This window comes from Sciurus carolinensis, unplaced genomic scaffold (genome assembly GCF_902686445.1).
Source record: "Sciurus carolinensis unplaced genomic scaffold, mSciCar1.2, whole genome shotgun sequence".
Taxonomy (NCBI): domain Eukaryota; kingdom Metazoa; phylum Chordata; class Mammalia; order Rodentia; family Sciuridae; genus Sciurus; species Sciurus carolinensis.
Window position 1 is genome coordinate 61775 of NW_025920431.1, and position 20045 is coordinate 81819.

At 46.0% G+C, this 20045-nt stretch overlaps 1 pseudogene; it reads right to left on the minus strand.

Moving 5' to 3' along the window:
* Positions 1–11203, minus strand: part of LOC124975725 (5'-AMP-activated protein kinase subunit beta-2-like) — a 30270-nt pseudogene extending 19067 nt beyond the window's left edge.
* Between the last annotated feature and the right edge of the window lie 8842 nt (positions 11204–20045).

Here is a 20045-nt window from a genome sequence, read left to right on the forward strand (position 1 = left end):
TAAAACCCAATACTCTTTGAACACTGACAAGATGCCACAAGTAGAAAATTCAGCCTTTGACCTCATGTGATAGCTCACAGTCAAAAAACAGGCACACTAAAACTATTGTATAAAATTACTTTCTGGCTATGTTGTGTAAGGTACATATGAAAAATAAGTGAATTTCGTTTTTAGATTTGGGTTCCATCTCCAAGATAGGCCATTATGTATATGCAAATATTTCAAACTCAGAAAATACATGAAATTCAAAACACCTCTGGTCCTAAGCATTTCAGATAAAGAATATTCACCTGTATCAATATGTGTTGCTTACTCTATTCTGCTTTGTCTTAACATGTTTACTGTACTCTGCCTTCCAACAAATACCTACCTCTTCCCTAACATAGCCTTTGAATTGGTAAATGAAATATGAACACATGGAAATGACAAATGGTCTTCAAAGCACATGAAAAATGAAATATAAGGTCAAAAGGCTAGTTGGATGTGATGACACATCACTTAGGAGGCTGAAGTTGGAGGATAATTTGAGTCCAGGAGTTCAATCAGTCTGAGCAATGTAATAAAACACCATCTCAAAAAATGGAGGGGATTGGAGAAATTCACCTACACAGGTATCTTAATAACAAAGGTATTTTATACAACAGAGAGTAAAGGAAGTAAACATAAACTCTCAATCACATTTTATGCTAAAGTCCTATGAAAGATAAGCCTCACCTTCTAACCTCTTTTATTAGATAGGAGTTTTGTGTGGGGGGGTAAGGCCAACGGTAACTCATAATACCCAATCTTGACAAATAAATTTCAGCATTAATGTACAAACAGTTCCTGTATTAGGATTAGGATATACCACCAAGGACATGGCTAGACAAAGGCAGAATCACATTTAAGTCCATATAAACAGCATTAGCTCAAAAACTTAGCATTTTGCCCAGATATACAGCCATATATATATGGCTACATATATATATATATATATATATATATATATATATATATATATATATGTAGGCACTATGTCATGTAGAAAATTTAAGCCACAATCCCAAAGTGTTACTCTATAAAATCCTGGAATTTAGATTTCAGAACAGGAATGTGTCTTACTCAGTCCAATCCTTCTTTCTACAATACAATATCAAGTGATCATCTTATTCCTCCTTACAAGTCTCTGGTCTTGGAGATCTCACTACCATCTAAGGAGATGATATAATTAACCACTGTAGTTGCTGGAACTTATTTTTTGTGCTGACCCCCAAATCTACTTCTATTCTACTTGCATCACTGGAACTAGCTCTTCCTTCTGGAGCCACAGAATGGAATTTTAACAACTGACAGGTCTTAAAATGTGTGAAAAGAACCTGTCATAACTACTTTAAGTCTTCTCATTATCAGGCTAACCAGCACAGGTTCCTTATGTAACATGTTTCATGTTCTCTGCCATTCTAGTTGCCCTTCTCTGGGCACTATAACTATAACTGATATGCTATACTGATATGCCCCTCCTGAAACACAGAAGTCAGAAATTTAATACTCAGAGTTTACTGTGTTTTTTGATGTGTTTTCACATTTTAGCTACATAAATTATTACTTATAAACCAATAAGGAAGCATGGGAATGTTTCCTTTTAAATTAATCACAGGTCTTTTTGGATGCTCAATAAATACATTTTGAGAGCTTATTTCCAATTACTTCTTATAGGGTATTCATAGAGGTGATATCAAGAAAGTTATTGGCTGCCATGCAAGAAGTTTGTATTTAATGTAGGCTATAGAGAACCACTGAAGGATTTTAACTGGGAGAGACATCAAATCAGATTTGCAGTTTAGAATACATCTTACATGGAGTAAATAAATGCAAGTAAGTCTTGCATTTATTAGTTTGAAATTTTATGGAGGAAGGGGGTGAAGATCTATTTCTTGGTGATGAAAGGCAGTCAGTTCAGAAACAACAATAACAAAAATCTGTAAAGATTTGATGGACAAAGATATTTACAAAATTATGTGATGCAGTTCTCTTTGAATTCATTAACTTTCAGTATTATCTTGTTTAAGACACATATTTTATCATATTTCTTATATCCCTCCAAATATTGCTCCCCCTTTTATATTCCTAGTTTACATTAATGGTCACAGCACCTGGGCAGACTCTTTTCTTATCCCCAACATGTATTCTGCCACCAAATTCTTTTAAAGGTACCTATGAAATTTCATTCAAGTTTGTCTCCTCCTATTCATTTAGATTGCCATTACTTTGGTTTAAAGGCTTCATGAGGTCTTACTTGGACTGACTTTCCCATTTTAGTCCCTATAACATGTATTCTAAATTCCAGTTAAAATCCTTCAGTGGTTCTCTATAGCATACATTAAAAAAAAAAAACAAACTTCTTGCATGGCAGCCAAGAACTTTCTTGATATCACCTCTATGAATACCCCTGACTCCATTTTCCTTGATTCCTATAACATTATTTCCCAACATTCTCAATTATTTAAAATACTCAGAACTCAATGTACTATCATTTTCCCCTAACTTTACATAAATATTGGTGATTTTCCAACTCATGTCAATATTTCCTATTTCTTTTAGTATATAGGCATGGGAGAAGTGGGTACTTGTTGCTCACTGTTCTCATAGTAGTTCCTCTACATTGTAACTAGACCAGGATGCAGTAAATATCTGTGGAGTGAATGAACACATTAAATGTTTGTTTCTTGTCTGCCTTCCTTCTATGAATCTGAGTTCCGTGATTAGGAATTTTCTGTTTCTCTGTTTTTTCAGCACCTAGGAGATCATATATACTAAGAGATCAGTAAATGTTTGCTGAACAATGTTGTTAAAGAACTGTGAGGAATTGAAGTTTATTTTCCCAGGGTCCCAAGACAATGTGTGAATGAAGAGAACCTAAATTAAGCTCTATGGTAATAGGCCTTTCAAAGTCTACTCTCAGAAGTAAGGCATGTTGTATTTGTTTAATCCTGACTTATTGAAATCCTGACTTGCCCTGCACATTTTGGTATAATGTTACAAGAGAAAAGAGATATGGCTGCCATACTGGCCTTCCAGACCAGTTCCGCCTTTTAACATTATAAGAAATTGGCCAAGGCACTTGATAATCTGAGATCTTCTGAAGTTTCTACTACAGAATTCAGAACTTCATTTGCCTGAAGGTCATACTGTATTCATTAGAAGTGACATTTATTAGATATCTCCTACGTGCTAGGCATTAGTCTAGCCTTGGAATAGAAATCAAATAAACATGATTATTTAAAGACCTTTCAAATACTAATAAAGGAGGGAGGAAATATGCATAGGTTTGTCCTGTATAAACAGAAAGTAAAGGGAGGCATACTAAGAAGAGAACATCAGAAACAAAAGCTCTGGGTACAAAGATATCTGCTATATTGTTGCTTAGTGCATAAGTCATACAGTGCTTCTAGAAGACTTTATGTGTGGTAAAGACTAGTAAAAAATGAACCTGAAAAAGCAGGTTATACCAATCTGTGGTGGAATCTAAATGTCACCCTATGACATTATACTTTCTGGTAATACAAATAATTGATATAACTTGATATGGTTTTCAAGGAAAGAAAGTTTCTGAATAATAGAACCCTTGTGAGACTGGCAAAACAGGCAAAGAACAAAGAAACTTGATTTTATTCATGGCAAGAATGTGGGTTCAGTGTTCTAGAAAAGGGTGGAATATTTTTTCTTAACAAGAGGGCAATAATTCCAGAGAATGAAGGAAGAAGGAAAATGGGACTTGGTAGAGGGAAGACAGACTACAGAAGAGGACAGACTGAACTGGGCAGGCTAGAAAGACTAGGAGAAACTAGGTAAAAAATGAACTAGTGAAGATAAAATTCAGGAATGAGAAAGACAAGAATTTGGTAGGTAGACAGGTAAGTCATGGCTAGAATGAAAAACTCAGGGTTCCTGTTGGAAGTTTGGTAAAGTCATAGGGATTCTTCTGAAGATTTCTTCTTTGCAAAAGCTGGAAGAATATGCACTAAGCTTCTGCTACCAAAAGAAGCTGAGATTTTTATACATTTTCCTTTAGATCACCTACTCTCATACCCATAATGCAGATTTTTCCAAATTTTCATGTTTCCAATTCCTCTTAGCAAGTTACTTGGGCCTGGAATAAGAGTTCCATTTGCTTCAAGCATACTAAGATGCTCTGGCCTATGTTAATGAAACTTTGTCCCCTTACTTAATTGATCTAATTAAAATATCCATTTACTATGACAAGAATTAAGTCAACCATTGGTTACTTGCATTTGGTGGTCCAGTGCTCTTAAACAGTACATGACCTACTGCATAGACTGTAAGGAATTAAGAAATAGCAGACATTTGCAAAGATATTTTTTACCTATTAACTATATAGCACTATATTTTTCCCTCTGACATCATAAAGATCTCACTAGTAAACAGTAAGCTATAATTCCAATGAAAACACTGAATAGTTTTAATTAAATACTAATAATGATAGCAAATTTTATTATAATAATTATAGGATCAAAGAATTTCTTCTTTAGAAAGAAACTCCAAAGTCATCTGGCTTCTCTCTGTTCTGAGTCTTAACTTTCCTCCATTCACCTCTGTTCAAATGGCCATCTAGCCATGTGACATACTTTTGTGATTATGTTTGGATTTCTCACAATTTCAGAGGCTGCCCAAGAAAAGGTCTTGCTGACCTAGGCATTAGACTAAAAACCCTGCCCCTACTAGAAAAAAAGTAGACCCAACTCTCTATCATGTCGGCTCAGGAACCGACATTCTCCATAAGACTCCTAAAGCAGAAGAAGTAAAATCAAGAATCAATAAATGGGATGGTATCAAAGTAAAAAACTTCTTCACAGCAAAGGAAACAATCAAAAGAGCTTTCAGAATGGTAGAAAATCTTTACCATCTACACCTAAAACCATTAATCTCCAGGATATACAAAGAACTAAAAAAATGTAATACCAAAAATCCCAAAGAACTCAATCAATAAATGCGTAAAGGAACTGAATAGGCACCTCATAGAAGAAATGCAAATGGTCAAAAAAAGAAAAAATGGCCAACATCCCTAGTAATGAGAGAAGTGCAAATTAAAACTATACTGAGAGTTCATCTCAGTCAGAAGTATATCAAGAATGCAAGCAACAGTAAATGTTGGCAAGGATGTAGGGGAAAATGTATGCTCATACATTGCTGGTGGACTGCAAACTCCTGCAACCACTGTGGAAAGCAGTATGGAGATTCCTCAGAAAACTTGGAATGGAACCACCATTTGACCCAGTTATCCCACTCATTGGTTTATACCCAAAGGAATTAAAATCAGCATACTACAGTGACACAGCCACATCAATGTTTATAGCACTCAATTCATGATAGCAAAGCTATGGAACCAACCTAGATGCCCTTCGACAGATAAATAGATAAAGAAAATGTGATATATATATATATATATATATATATATATATATATAATGGAATATTACTCAGTAATTAAAGAAGAATGAAATTATGGCATTTGCCATTAAGTGGATGGAACTGGAGAATATCATGCTAAGTGAAATAAACCAGGACTAGGGTTGTGACTCGGTGGTAGAGCACTTGACTAGCATGTGCAAGGTCCTGGGTTTGATCCTCAACACCACATAAAAAATAAATAAATAATACAAAGGTATTATGTCCATCTACACCAAAAATATATTTTAAAAAAGAAATAAACCACTCCCAAGAAATAAAAAGTCAAAGTACTCTCTGATATGTGGATGATAATTCATAATAGGGGAGGGTAGGGAGAAAAAGTATAGAAGTTCACTGGATTAGACAAAGGGGAATGAAGGGAAAGGAGGAGGAATGAGAATGGGAAAAACAGTAGAATGAATTATACATAACATTCCTATGCTTATATATGAATACAAAACCATGTAACTCCACATCATTTTCAACCACAAGAATGGGATCAAAATTGGAATGGATTTCACTCCATGTATGTATAACATGTCAAAATACACCTACTGTCATATATATCTAAAAACAACAAATTAAAAAAAATCTTTATATGGACAAGAAAGGAAAAGGTCTTGTCTTTTTTATTTTTTAATGTTAAGCTGATATTATGCAACCCTCAAGATTTCACTCCTTGGTTCTAGTTTGACTCCTTGACCTACTTAGTAGGTCTAATTCTTGTCCCAAGGGTTAATCCTTCAAATATTTGAAGAGAACTCTCAGATCTCCCCCAGATCTTAACTTCTTTAGCCTAAACTTGTCCAGAAAATTCATCTGTATTTCAAATGATATGTTTTCACATTCCTTAAATCATTCTTATCTCTCCCCTTATTCAATGAATTCTAGTTTCACTTTTATAATGTTTTCAGGTGGTAGTCTGACCAGTTTAGAGAACAATTATGTGTTCTGGGACATAATGATTTTTTGATGACGCTAGATTTAATCATGCCTTTTAGAAATCTTATCCTCTGCTGACTTATATGGAGCCTACTATCCCAAACCTCAAAGTTTTTATCTAGTACTCCTAGCCAAAACTGAAAGAAGGAATGTAAAGGGGGTGTGAGGATTTGAAAGTTGAATATTCTACATTCTGGACTAGTCTCCTACCAGGTGTTAACTTGCTGTCTGGATTAAGTCACACCATTCCTATATCTGACATTCTCTATAATGAAAAATGACATTCTTTTATTTTACAAATACATGCCAGTTGTCAATATTTAGATGAGTGGAATCATCTGGGGAAAAATTTTGTCAAAAATCTTGTGCCTGTCCTACCCAGGTGTACTGAATAAGCATCACTAGGGATGAGATCAAAGCATCTCTAAGTTGGGGAAAATATCCCAGGTGATTCGAATGAATGTTTATGGTTATAAATTACTACTTTAGAGTCACTTAAAAATAAATGTTCTAGTACTAACTTTATGCCAGATATTATGCAACCCTCAAGACTTCAGTCATACATTATGCTATTTAAAAGTAAGTACATAAACACAATTAAATTTGTATAGTCACTTACCTATAAATACTTAAGTGGCCCAGCGTCCTTGAAGCTCTGCAGTGGACATACTGGCTCCTAAGGGTTGAATCAAGCCTATGATAGCAAGAGTTGGTTTTCTAGGTTAGGGGGGAAGAACTTTCTATATAGGTATAACTTGTTTTTGACAACTTTGACAGAATCTTCAAAAAAAGGAAAGGCAAAGCTATAGCCTGTGGCAAGGATAACAGGATCAATGTCATCCTCTCTGGAGCCATCCTCAAATATGGCAGCTGTCTCTGTGAATGCCTTCACATTTCCTTTCACTTTAACAAAGCCAGAAATTATATGATTTGGCAGAATATCATTTAGTGTTGGATGCTGGCTCAGAGCTCTATGAGTGCTGATAAAGTGGAGAAATCAGAGTGACCAAGAGAGAGGGAAAGAAGGGGAAAGAGAGAAATAAATCACGTAAGTAAATTTTTGCTTTGGTGGAGGTGGTTAAACAATATGTCAATGGTTTCCCCTCAGTCTACCCATGAAATTTGAAAAGTTCTACTTTATACCAGTTCTACATAACATCAGCTTCTCAGGGCAAAAGCTGAACCCTAGAAGTCACTGTAAGGGGAAGGTACTGGAGAAGGGAAGGAATCGCACAACCCTCCAGGTCTGCTAGGTGGCGCTGTGCGGGTTTGGCCACACCAGGCATCAGGACAGCCCGGTCACCTAGCTCCAACCGCAGCAGTGAGCCCTCACGAGGCCTGGGGGACCAGGCAGGGACACAGGACTGCTTGAGGGCACGTGGGTCACCCAGCTTAGCACTAGCCCCGCTGGTATTGCACTCTGAAACCCCTCCTACAGGCCTAGGCACCCCAGGGATTAGGCTGAGTACGGCAAATGGCCTAGGGTCCTAGCAGTCACATGGCATGATGGTTACTGACAGCTGACGGCACGGGAGTGTGCAGCACAGCACCCCGACTTAGGTACAAGTTGAATTGGCAAACAGCACACCCAGTCTGGTCGGTTGCCTCTCCTTTCTCAGAAAGCCCTAAAAGGAGACAGCTGGAACCTGGGGAGTATGTCTTCCAAGTGGACATGCTGGGATGGCTCATGAGGACAGCAGGGAGCCATGCAGTCAGCATGTTGGACAGAGCACAGGAAGGAGCAGTCAAGCAAGGACAGGTGTTCTGGGCTCACTCCACCTGCCAGGGCCAAACACCTTGGCTGCAGCCTTACAACTGGGCTGCACTCAGAATGTGTCCTGCCGTGATTTTCCCACAGGTCCTTCAACTCACCTTCAGATGCAGAAATATCTGGCCAATCTCTGTTCACCCAAGGGTTAATTACCTTGGCCAGATTAGTGCCCCTGTGGCACAAGGTCCAGTGGGAAATGGCCAAGAGTCCTATCACCAGCCACTGAAAGATGCAGAACACAAGCCAGTGGATGAAACAAGAGCCTGCTGTTGATGAAAATAATGAACACATTTCCACTGCGCAGAATACCAGATGTGAACATGCATCGTGCTGATAGAGGAATGACAAAAATCTTCAAGGCTGAATACTTCAACAGGAAGAGTAAGGACTTTTAGGGGGCATGAAGAGCAGAAGGTTGTTGGTACTGAAATTCAACTTCAGTGAAGAGACCCTAACCACTTGGTCCTTGAACAAGGTCTGTTCCCAAATTCTAGGCCATCTCTTGAGCTTCAACACCCTGTACAGAGGCAGGAGGTAGTCAGAGCCAGATCATTCTGTAAGCAACCATCCTGACCCTGATTCCCCTTGCAGGGACATCAATGCTCTTGCCCATTCCTGGCCCTTTCCTGTTGCTAGCAATGAACAGCTGATGACACATATGCAGATTTTTATTTTTTTCAGCACAAGGCCTCTGAGGAAAAGCTTTCCTTACACCACACCACCTACTCCACTGATATTCAATGGAAAGGACTTCACCTTGGGATATGCAGCACAGAAGCATGACTCTGGAACACAAGTGTGCACCTGAATATCAGACATTGAGTCAAAACCATCCTCCTGAAAAGGAAAAGTGAGGACCCAACATGAGCAAAGTCTGAATATCAAAACAGGATACATTAGAGAACATCCAAATGTGTGATAGGCCTTTCTGAGCAGGTAGAGTGTATCCTCAAGCATGTCCAAATGTTAGCATCCTTTGTATTTCTTGGACTTGCTGATAACCACCACCAACACGCCACAGGCCTACTGTGCCTGCTTTGCATCTTTCAGTGTGACTTCTTTCAAATAGGGCTTCTTGTGTCACTCCTGAACCTGCAAAACACATTCCACTCTTTCCCAGAACCGTGGTGAACATGAGAACACCATATCCTTCACCCAGTTGTACACTGCATCTCTTCAGAACCTCCATCCACATTAACAACAGTCTATCAAAGGGCTTCACTCCTCTTGACACTGGACCTCCAATGATACTGGGCCACTTGGTAGCCAATTGCCTTTGTTGATCCTGAAAGCTCTCAGCAGGAGCTAACATTCATCCACACATCATATGATTTGCAACCCCATGCAAAGGAAAACTGTGTGAGATAAGCCAGGGTCAAGGCTGGCTGATTTGGGTCCTCACCTCTAACTTTTCCAGATGACATTGCAGTTCACCTGGAAAGTGCTGAGGTGTGCAAATCCACTGCACTTGCACAGAGTCTGGAGTGTGCCCAAGAAGCCTGGTCATTGCCAAAGAGTAGTGCAGTTGTCATTTTGAATTCCCTGCCATTGCAACCTGGTGAACATCTTCTTCCTCAAGAACTTGCAGAGGATAAACCCCCATGAGCATACTCGTGAGAACAATGTGACTTATGGGTTCCTGAGAGTTGACTCATGTCAGGGAACAGCAGCTCCTAAGAAATGCAGGTGCCAGGGCTGCACCGCTAAATCTCCAAGGAGCTCTGGGCTGAAAATGTGATTTCCAAGGTCTTGAGTGTCCACCTGCTAGGTTTTCAACTTGCCCACACAGAAGATGTAAAGAGGAGAAAACATTGAGATGAGGGATGGTTGGCATACTGAAAATTTTTTTCGTAGTTTTTTTTTCCCCCGGCAGGGGATTTGAACCGGTGTCCTTCGGCATGAAAGGCGAGCGCTCTCCAAAAGGAGCCATTTCTTCAGCTCCAGAGAAGCCCCTTTTGGCGAACCTCTGGATCCGCTACCGCTCTGACTCTGTTACATTCTCTGCAGAAACCCAGCTGCAGACAAAGCCAAGGAAAATCAAAGAATACTTCAACTTCCTTTGCCCAGCAAACCTGCAAGGAAGATTTTGTGCACCTCAAAACCCACAATCTAGGGGTGCATCGTGAGGGGAAATGTTTATCCCTGGCTAGTGAAGGAGGAAAAGGCTTGTTGCTGAATCCTGAGCCCAAAATGGTGTCAGTGGGCATGGAGGTGGGGGAGGGGGGCTGGAGGAGAGGGATGCCTATTTAGGCGTTAGAATATACTCAGGTTGTGCGTATGAAGGTTGATTTATGGGACCCTTTACACCTGGATCCGTAGCCATCCCAATCACAATCTGCTGATTCCTCCTCCACTTCTCTTTTCCCTCCGGGCCCTCTCCTTGGAAAATTTCTAACCAAGAGCTCTGTGTGCAAAAGGCACAACCCAGTGGAGGGGCTGGATCTTGCCTGCCATCTTGCTTGCCACTTATGGGGGAGGTCAAGGAAGGTGTTTTCCCGGGCCAAGGTTTTATCCGTCAATGAGGAAATGCCTCAGCAACGGGGCCAGATGGTGTCAGTCAATCCAAACGGGTAAACGGAAATGGTGATGGCTCATGGGGTCTAGACTCCCAGGATCGATATTTGCTTTCAGGAAAAAGAAAAATTCCTCATCCAATTGTCCATCTGCCCCTAGTTAATTTTGCAGCGATTTCTCTCCACATTCAATGGGGTGAGACATGTGGCTGAAAGTCATAGCCGGGATTGTTCAGTGTTTCAAATGCAATGCGTTCCCTCAGAAAATGGTCCCCTTTTTGGTTTCCAGTGCTCCAGTGCCCGTGAGAGCAAGAGATGCGTGAGCGACTCCATTCTCTGAAAAAGGGGCATTCTTTGGGACTGGCATGGGTGCAGGGTGCGGAGGTTGGGGGCTCATGAAAGAGGACACAGTTTCTTCCTCTCCCCAGAGGCTTTCTCAGGACCTTGGGCCACCTGAATATTGAGGAGTGCCTTCCGTGACCTCGTGCCTGCACTCCGGACAGCGCACGAGGTCACAGATGGGCAGCATGACAGCGCAGTGGCGTCACAGTTCCCATGGCAACCAGAGACGCTTCCGGTCCTGGCCGCTTCAGACCCACATTGAAATCAAGCGCCGGTTCGCGGTGAGGTTAAGAGCAGAGACGAAGGGAGAGAGGGCCAGGGGCCTGATGATTCAAGGGATGGGATCCTAATCTCTTGGCCCATTTGAAGAGGAGCTATGGGGTGTGCAGGGCGCAGCCGTGGGGCCATGGATCGCTCCGGATCCAGGCAGGACCTGGGACCCCCGCCCAAGGCTGACAGCTCGCACTATCCTCCAGGACCGCTAGGTGGCGCTGCGCCGGTTTGTCCGCACCGGGCATCATGACAGCCTGGTCACCTAGCCCTGCCGCGGGCAGCGAGCCCCCAGGAGGCCCAGGGGACCAGGCAGGGACGGAGGGCTGCATGAGGGCAAGTGGTTCAGCCAGCTTAGCACCGGCCCCGCCAGCATTGCCCTCCCAAACCGCTCCTCCAGGCCTGGGCATCCGCGGGTTATGGCCAACTCCGGCAACCGGCATAGGGCCCTAGCAGTCACACATCATGATGGCTGCTGAAAGCTGAGGGCAGGGGAGTGTGCAGCGCAGCACCCTGGTTTAGGTACAACTGGAATTGTCAAACAGCACACCAGTCTGGTAGGTTGCCCCTCTTTTCTGAGAAAGCCCTTACAGGAGACAGCTGGAACCTGGGGAGTATGTCTTCCAAGTGGAGGCGGGTGGCTGCTGGGAAGGCTCATGAGGAGAGCAGGGAGCCATTCAGTCAGCATGTTGGACAGAGCACAGGAAGTAGCTGTCAATCAAGGACAGGTGTTCTGGGCTCACTCCACCTGCCAGGGCCAACCACCTTGGCTGAAGCCTGACAAGTGGGCTGCACTCAGAATGTGTCCTGCCGTGATTTTCCCACAGCTCCTTCAATTCACCTTCAGATGCAGAAATATTTGACCAATCTCTGTTCACCCACGTGTTAATTTCCTTGACCAGACCAGGGCCTCTGTGGCACAAGGCCCTCTGCGAAATGGCCAAGAGTCCTATCACCATCCCCTGAAAGAGGCAGACCACAAGCCAGTGGAGGAAACAACAGCCTGCTGTTGATGAAACTGATGAACACATTTTCACAGCGCAGAACACCAGATGTCAACATGCGTCGTGCTGAAAGAGGAATGGCACAGAGCTTCAAGGCTGAATGCTCCATAAGGAAGAGTAGGGACCTTTGGGGGGCATGAAGAGCAGAAGAGTGTTGCTGCTGAAATCCAGCTTCAGGGAAGAGACACTAACCACTTGGTCTCGGGCAAGGTCTCTGCCCCAATTGCAGGACAACTCTTCAGCTTCAACATAACGTACAGATGCAGGAGGTAGTCAGTGCCAGATCATTCAGTAAGCAACCATCCTGACTGACCCTGATGGCCCTTGCAGGGACATCAATGCCCTTGCCAATTCCTGGCCCTTTCCTGTTACTTGCACGGGACAGCTGATGACACATATGCAGATTTTCAATTTTTTTTTCAGCACATGACCTCTGAGGAAAGGCTTTCCTTGCACCACACCGCCTTCCCCACTGATCTTTCATGGAAAAAACTTCACGTCGGCATATGCAGCACAGAAGCATGACTCAGGAATACAAGTGTGCACCGTTTTATTAGACTTTTCGTTGAAACCATCCTCCTCATAAGCAAACGTGAGTACCCAACATGAGCAAAGACTGAATATCAAAATAGGATACGTCAGAGAACATCCAAATGTGTGATAGGCCTTTGTGAGCAGGAAGAGTGTATCCTCAAGCATTTACAAATATGAGCATCCTTTATGTTTCTTGGACTTGCCTGATATCCGCCACCAACAGGCCACAGGCCTACTGTGCCTGCTTTCCATCTTTCAGTGTGACTTCTTTCAAGTAGGACTTCTCGTGTCACTCCTGAGCCTGAAAAAACACAATCCACTCTTTCCCAGAACCGTGGTGAACATGAGAACACCATATCCTTCACCCAGTTCTACACTGCATCTCTTCAGAACCTCCATCCGCATTAACAACAGTCTATAAAAGGGCTTCTGCTCCTCTGGACACTGGACCTCCAATGCTACTGGGACACTAGGTAGCCAATTGCCTTGTTGATCCTGAAAGCTCTCAGCTGGAGCTAACAGGTATTCATCCCCACCTCATAGGACTTGCAACCCCATGCAAAGGAAAACTGCGTGAGAAGAGCCAGGGCCAAGGGTGGCTGACTTGGATCTTCAACTCTTGCTGTTCCACATGACATTGTGGTTCACATAGGCAAGTGCTGAGTTGTTCACATCCACTGCACTTGCACAGAATCTGGAGTGTGCGCCAGAAGCCTGGCCATTGCCCAAGACTAGTGCAGTTGTCATTTTGAATTCCCTGCCATTGCTACCCGGTGAGCATCTTCTTCTTCAGGAACTTGCAGAGGATAAACCCCCATGAGCATACTCGTGAGAACAATGTGACTTATGGGTTCCTGAGAGTTGACTCATGTCAGGGAACAGCAGCTCCTAAGAAATGCAGGTGCCGGGGCTGCACCGCTAAATCTCCAAAGAGCTCCGTGCTGAAATTGTGATTTCCAAAGTCTTGAGTGTCCAACTGGTAGGTGTTCAACTTGCCCACACAGAAGATGAAAAGAGGAGAAAACATTGAGATGAGGGATGGTTGGCATATTGAAAATTTTTTTCGTAGTTTTTTCTTTTTTTTTTTTTCCCTCTCATTTTCCCGGCACGGGATTTGAACCGGCGTCCTTCGGCATGAAAGGCGAGCTCTCTCCAAAAGGAGCCATTTCTTCAGCTCCGGAGAAGCCCCTTTTGGCGAACCTCTAGATCCGCTACCGGTCTGACTCTGTTACATTGTCTGCAGAAACCCAGCTCCAGACAAAGCCAACGAAAATCAAAGAATACTTCAACTTCCTTTGCCCAGCAAACCTGCAAGGAAGATTTTGTGCACCTCAAAACCCACAATCTAGGGGTGCGTCGTGAGGGGACATGTTTATCCCTGTCTAGTGAAAGAGGAAAAGGCTTGTTGCTGAACCCTGAGTACAAAATGGTGTCAGTGGGCATGGAGGTGGGGGAGGGGGGCTGGAGGAGAGGGATGCCTATTTAGGCATTAGAATATACTCAGGTTGTGCGTATGAAGGTTGATTTATGGGACCCTTTACACCTGGATCCGTAGCCATCCCAATCACAATCTGCTGATTCCTCCTCCACTTCTCTTTTCCCTCCGGGCCCTCTCCTTGGAAAATTTCTAACCAAGAGCTCTGTGTGCAAAAGGCACAACCCAGTGGAGGGGCTGGATCTTGCCTGCCATCTTGCTTGCCACTTATGGGGGAGGTCAAGGAAGGTGTTTTCCCGGGCCAAGGTTTTATCCGTCAATGAGGAAATGCCTCAGCAACGGGGCCAGATGGTGTCAGTCAATCCAAACGGGCACAGGGAAGTAGTGATGGCTCACGGGCTCTAGACTCCCAGGACCGATATTTGCTTTCAGGGAAAAGAAAAATTCCTCATCCAATGTCCATCTGCCCCTAGTTAGGTTTGCAGCGCTTTCTCTCCAGATTCAATGGGGTGAGACATGTGGCTGAAAGTCATAGCCGGGATCGTTCAGTGTTTCCAATGCAAACCCGTTCCCCTCTGCAAATGGCCTCCGTTTTGGTTTCCAGGGCTCCCGTGCCCGTGAGAGCCAAAGATGCGAGAGCGACTCTATTCTGCGTGGAAGGGGCATGCTTGGGGCGTGGCATGTGTGCAGGGTGCGGAGGTTCAGGGCTCCGGAAGGAGGCCGCAGTTTCCCCACTCCCCAGAGGCTTCCTCAGGCCCTCGGGCCACCTGGATGTTGAGGAGTGCCTTCCGTGACCTCCCTGCACCTCAGACAGCGCCTGAGGTCACAGAGGGGCGGCATGACAGCGCGGTGGCGTCACGGTTCCCATGGCAACCCGAGACGCTTCCGGTCCTGGCCGCTTCAGACCCACATTGAAATCCAGCGCCGGTTCGCGGTGAGGTTAAGAGCAGAGACGAAGGGAGAGAGGGCCAGGGGCCTGATGATTCAAGGGATGGGATCCTAATCTCTTGGCCCATTTGAAGAGGAGCTATGGGGTGTGCAGGGCGCAGCCGTGGGGCCATGGATCGCTCCGGATCCAGGCAGGACCTGGGACCCCCGCCCAAGGCTGACAGCTCGCACTATCCTCCAGGACCGCTAGGTGGCGCTGCGCCGGTTTGTCCGCACCGGGCATCATGACAGCCTGGTCACCTAGCCCTGCCGCGGGCAGCGAGCCCCCAGGAGGCCCAGGGGACCAGGCAGGGACGGAGGGCTGCATGAGGGCAAGTGGTTCAGCCAGCTTAGCACCGGCCCCGCCAGCATTGCCCTCCCAAACCGCTCCTCCAGGCCTGGGCATCCGCGGGTTATGGCCAACTCCGGCAACCGGCCTAGGGGCCTAGCAGCCACACGGCATGATGGCTGCTGACAGCTCAGGGCAGGGGAGCGGGCTGAGCCGCTCCCTGGCTTAGTTGCAACATGAATTGGCAAACAGCACCCCCAGTCTGGTCGGTTGCCTCTCCTTTCTCAGAAAGCCCTAAAAGGAGACAGCTGGAACCTGGGGAGTATGTCTTCCAAGGGGACATGCTGGGATGGCTGATGAGGAAAGCAGGGAGCCATTCAGTCAGCATGTTGGACAGAGCACAGGAAGGAGCAGTCAAGCAAGGACAGGTGTTCTGGGCTCACTCCACCTGCCAGGGCCAACCACCTTGGCTGCAGCCTTACAACTGGGCTGCACTCAGAATGTGTCCTGCCGTGATTTTCCCTCAGCTCCTTCAATTCGCCTTCAGATGCAGAAATATTTGACCAATCTCTGTTCACCCACGTGTTAATTTCCTTGACCAGACCAGTGCCTCTGTGGCACAAGGCCCTCTGGGAAATGGCCAAGAGTCCTATCACCATCCCCTGAAAGATGCAGACCACAAGCCAGTGGAGGAAACAACAGCCTGCTGTTGAGGAAACTGATGAACACATTTTCACAGCGCAGAATACCAGATGTCAACATGCGTCGTGCTGAAAGAGGAATGGCACAGAGCTTCAAGGCTGAATGCTCCATAAGGAAGAGTAGGGACCTTTGGGGGGCATGAAGAGCAGAAGAGTGTTGCTGCTGAAATCCAGCTTCAGGGAAGAGACACTAACCACTTGGTCTCGGGCAAGGTCTCTGCCCCAATTGCAGGACAACTCTTCAGCTTCAACATAACGTACAGATGCAGGAGGTAGTCAGTGCCAGATCATTTAGTAAGCAACCATCCTGACTGACCCTGATGGCCCTTGCAGGGACATCAATGCCCTTGCCAATTCCTGGCCGTTTCCTGTTACTTGCACGGGACAGCTGATGACACATATGCAGATTTTCAATTTTTTTTTCAGCACATGACCTCTGAGGAAAGGCTTTCCTTGCACCACACCGCCTTCCCCACTGATCTTTAAGGGAAAAAACTTCACGTTGAGATATGCAGCACAGAAGCATGACTCAGGAATACAAGTGTGCACCGCTCTATTAGACTTTTCCTTGAAACCATCCTCCTCATAAGCAAACGTGAGGACCCAACATGAGCAAAGACTGAATATCAAAATAGGATAGGTCAGAGAACATCCAAATGTGTGATAGGCCTTTGTGAGCAGGAAGAGTGTACCCTCAAGCATTTACAAATATGAGCATCCTTTTTCTTTCTTGGATTTGCTGATATCCGCCACCAAGAGGCCACAGGCCTACTGTGCCTGCTTTCCATCTTTCAGTGTGACTTCTTTCAAGTAGGACTTCTCGTGTCACTCCTGAGCCTGCAAAACACAATCCACTCTTTCCCAGAACCGTGGTGAACATGAGAACACCATATCCTTCACCCAGTTCTACACTGCATCTCCTCAGAACCTCCATCCGCATTAACAACAGTCTATAAAAGGGCTTTGCTCCTCTGGACACTGGACCTCCAATGCTACCGGGACACTAGGTAGCCAATTGCCCTTGTTGATCCTGAAAGCTCTCAGCTGGAGCTAAGAGGTATTCATCCCCACCTCATACGACTTGCAACCCCATGCAAAGGAAAACTGCGTGAGAAGAGCCAGGGCCAAGGGTGGCTGACTTGGATCTTCAACTCTTGCTTTTCCAGATGACATTGTGGTTCACATAGAAAGTGCTGAGTTGTGCACATCCACTGCACTTGCACAGAATCTGGAGTGTGCGCCAGAAGCCTGGCCATTGCCAAAGACTAGTGCAGTTGTCATTTTGAATTCCCTGCCATTGCTACCCGGTGAGCATCTTCTTCTTCAGGAACTTGCAGAGGATAAACCCCCATGAGCATACTCGTGAGAACAATGTGACTTATGGGTTCCTGAGAGTTGACTCATGTCAGGGAACAGCAGCTCCTAAGAAATGCAGGTGCCAGGGCTGCACCGCTAAATCTCCAAGGAGCTCTGGGCTGAAAATGTGATTTCCAAGGTCTTGAGTGTCCAACTGCTAGGTTTTCAACTTGCCCACACAGAAGATGTAAAGAGGAGAAAACATTGAGATGAGGGATGGTTGGCATACTGAAAATTTTTTTCGTAGTTTTTTTTTCCCCCGGCAGGGGATTTGAACCGGTGTCCTTCGGCATGAAAGGCGAGCGCTCTCCAAAAGGAGCCATTTCTTCAGCTCCAGAGAAGCCCCTTTTGGCGAACCTCTGGATCCGCTACCGCTCTGACTCTGTTACATTCTCTGCAGAAACCCAGCTGCAGACAAAGCCAAGGAAAATCAAAGAATACTTCAACTTCCTTTGCCCAGCAAACCTGCAAGGAAGATTTTGTGCACCTCAAAACCCACAATCTAGGGGTGCATCGTGAGGGGAAATGTTTATCCCTGGCTAGTGAAGGAGGAAAAGGCTTGTTGCTGAATCCTGAGCCCAAAATGGTGTCAGTGGGCATGGAGGTGGGGGAGGGGGGCTGGAGGAGAGGGATGCCTATTTAGGCGTTAGAATATACTCAGGTTGTGCGTATGAAGGTTGATTTATGGGACCCTTTACACCTGGATCCGTAGCCATCCCAATCACAATCTGCTGATTCCTCCTCCACTTCTCTTTTCCCTCCGGGCCCTCTCCTTGGAAAATTTCTAACCAAGAGCTCTGTGTGCAAAAGGCACAACCCAGTGGAGGGGCTGGATCTTGCCTGCCATCTTGCTTGCCACTTATGGGGGAGGTCAAGGAAGGTGTTTTCCCGGGCCAAGGTTTTATCCGTCAATGAGGAAATGCCTCAGCAACGGGGCCAGATGGTGTCAGTCAATCCAAACGGGCACAGGGAAGTAGTGATGGCTCACGGGCTCTAGACTCCCAGGACCGATATTTGCTTTCAGGGAACAGAAAAATTCCTCATCCAATGTCCATCTGCCCCTAGTTAGGTTTGCAGCGCTTTCTCTCCAGATTCAATGGGGTGAGACATGTGGCTGAAAGTCATAGCCGGGATCGTTCAGTGTTTCCAATGCAAACCCGTTCCCCTCTGCAAATGGCCTCCGTTTTGGTTTCCAGGGCTCCCGTGCCCGTGAGAGCCAAAGATGCGAGAGCGACTCTATTCTGCGTGGAAGGGGCATGCTTGGGGCGTGGCATGTGTGCAGGGTGCGGAGGTTCAGGGCTCCGGAAGGAGGCCGCAGTTTCCCCACTCCCCAGAGGCTTCCTCAGGCCCTCGGGCCACCTGGATGTTGAGGAGTGCCTTCCGTGACCTCCCTGCACCTCAGACAGCGCCTGGGGTCACAGAGGGGCGGCATGACAGCGCGGTGGCGTCACGGTTCCCATGGCAACCCGAGACGCTTCCGGTCCTGGCCGCTTCAGACCCACATTGAAATCCAGCGCCGGTTCGCGGTGAGGTTAAGAGCAGAGACGAAGGGAGAGAGGGCCAGGGGCCTGATGATTCAAGGGATGGGATCCTAATCTCTTGGCCCATTTGAAGAGGAGCTATGGGGTGTGCAGGGCGCAGCCGTGGGGCCATGGATCGCTCCGGATCCAGGCAGGACCTGGGACCCCCGCCCAAGGCTGACAGCTCGCACTATCCTCCAGGACCGCTAGGTGGCGCTGCGCCGGTTTGTCCGCACCGGGCATCATGACAGCCTGGTCACCTAGCCCTGCCGCGGGCAGCGAGCCCCCAGGAGGCCCAGGGGACCAGGCAGGGACGGAGGGCTGCATGAGGGCAAGTGGTTCAGCCAGCTTAGCACCGGCCCCGCCAGCATTGCCCTCCCAAACCGCTCCTCCAGGCCTGGGCATCCGCGGGTTATGGCCAACTCCGGCAACCGGCCTAGGGGCCTAGCAGCCACACGGCATGATGGCTGCTGACAGCTCAGGGCAGGGGAGCGGGCTGAGCCGCTCCCTGGCTTAGTTGCAACATGAATTGGCAAACAGCACCCCCAGTCTGGTCGGTTGCCTCTCCTTTCTCAGAAAGCCCTAAAAGGAGACAGCTGGAACCTGGGGAGTATGTCTTCCAAGGGGACATGCTGGGATGGCTGATGAGGAAAGCAGGGAGCCATTCAGTCAGCATGTTGGACAGAGCACAGGAAGGAGCAGTCAAGCAAGGACAGGTGTTCTGGGCTCACTCCACCTGCCAGGGCCAACCACCTTGGCTGCAGCCTTACAACTGGGCTGCACTCAGAATGTGTCCTGCCGTGATTTTCCCTCAGCTCCTTCAATTCGCCTTCAGATGCAGAAATATTTGACCAATCTCTGTTCACCCACGTGTTAATTTCCTTGACCAGACCAGTGCCTCTGTGGCACAAGGCCCTCTGGGAAATGGCCAAGAGTCCTATCACCATCCCCTGAAAGATGCAGACCACAAGCCAGTGGAGGAAACAACAGCCT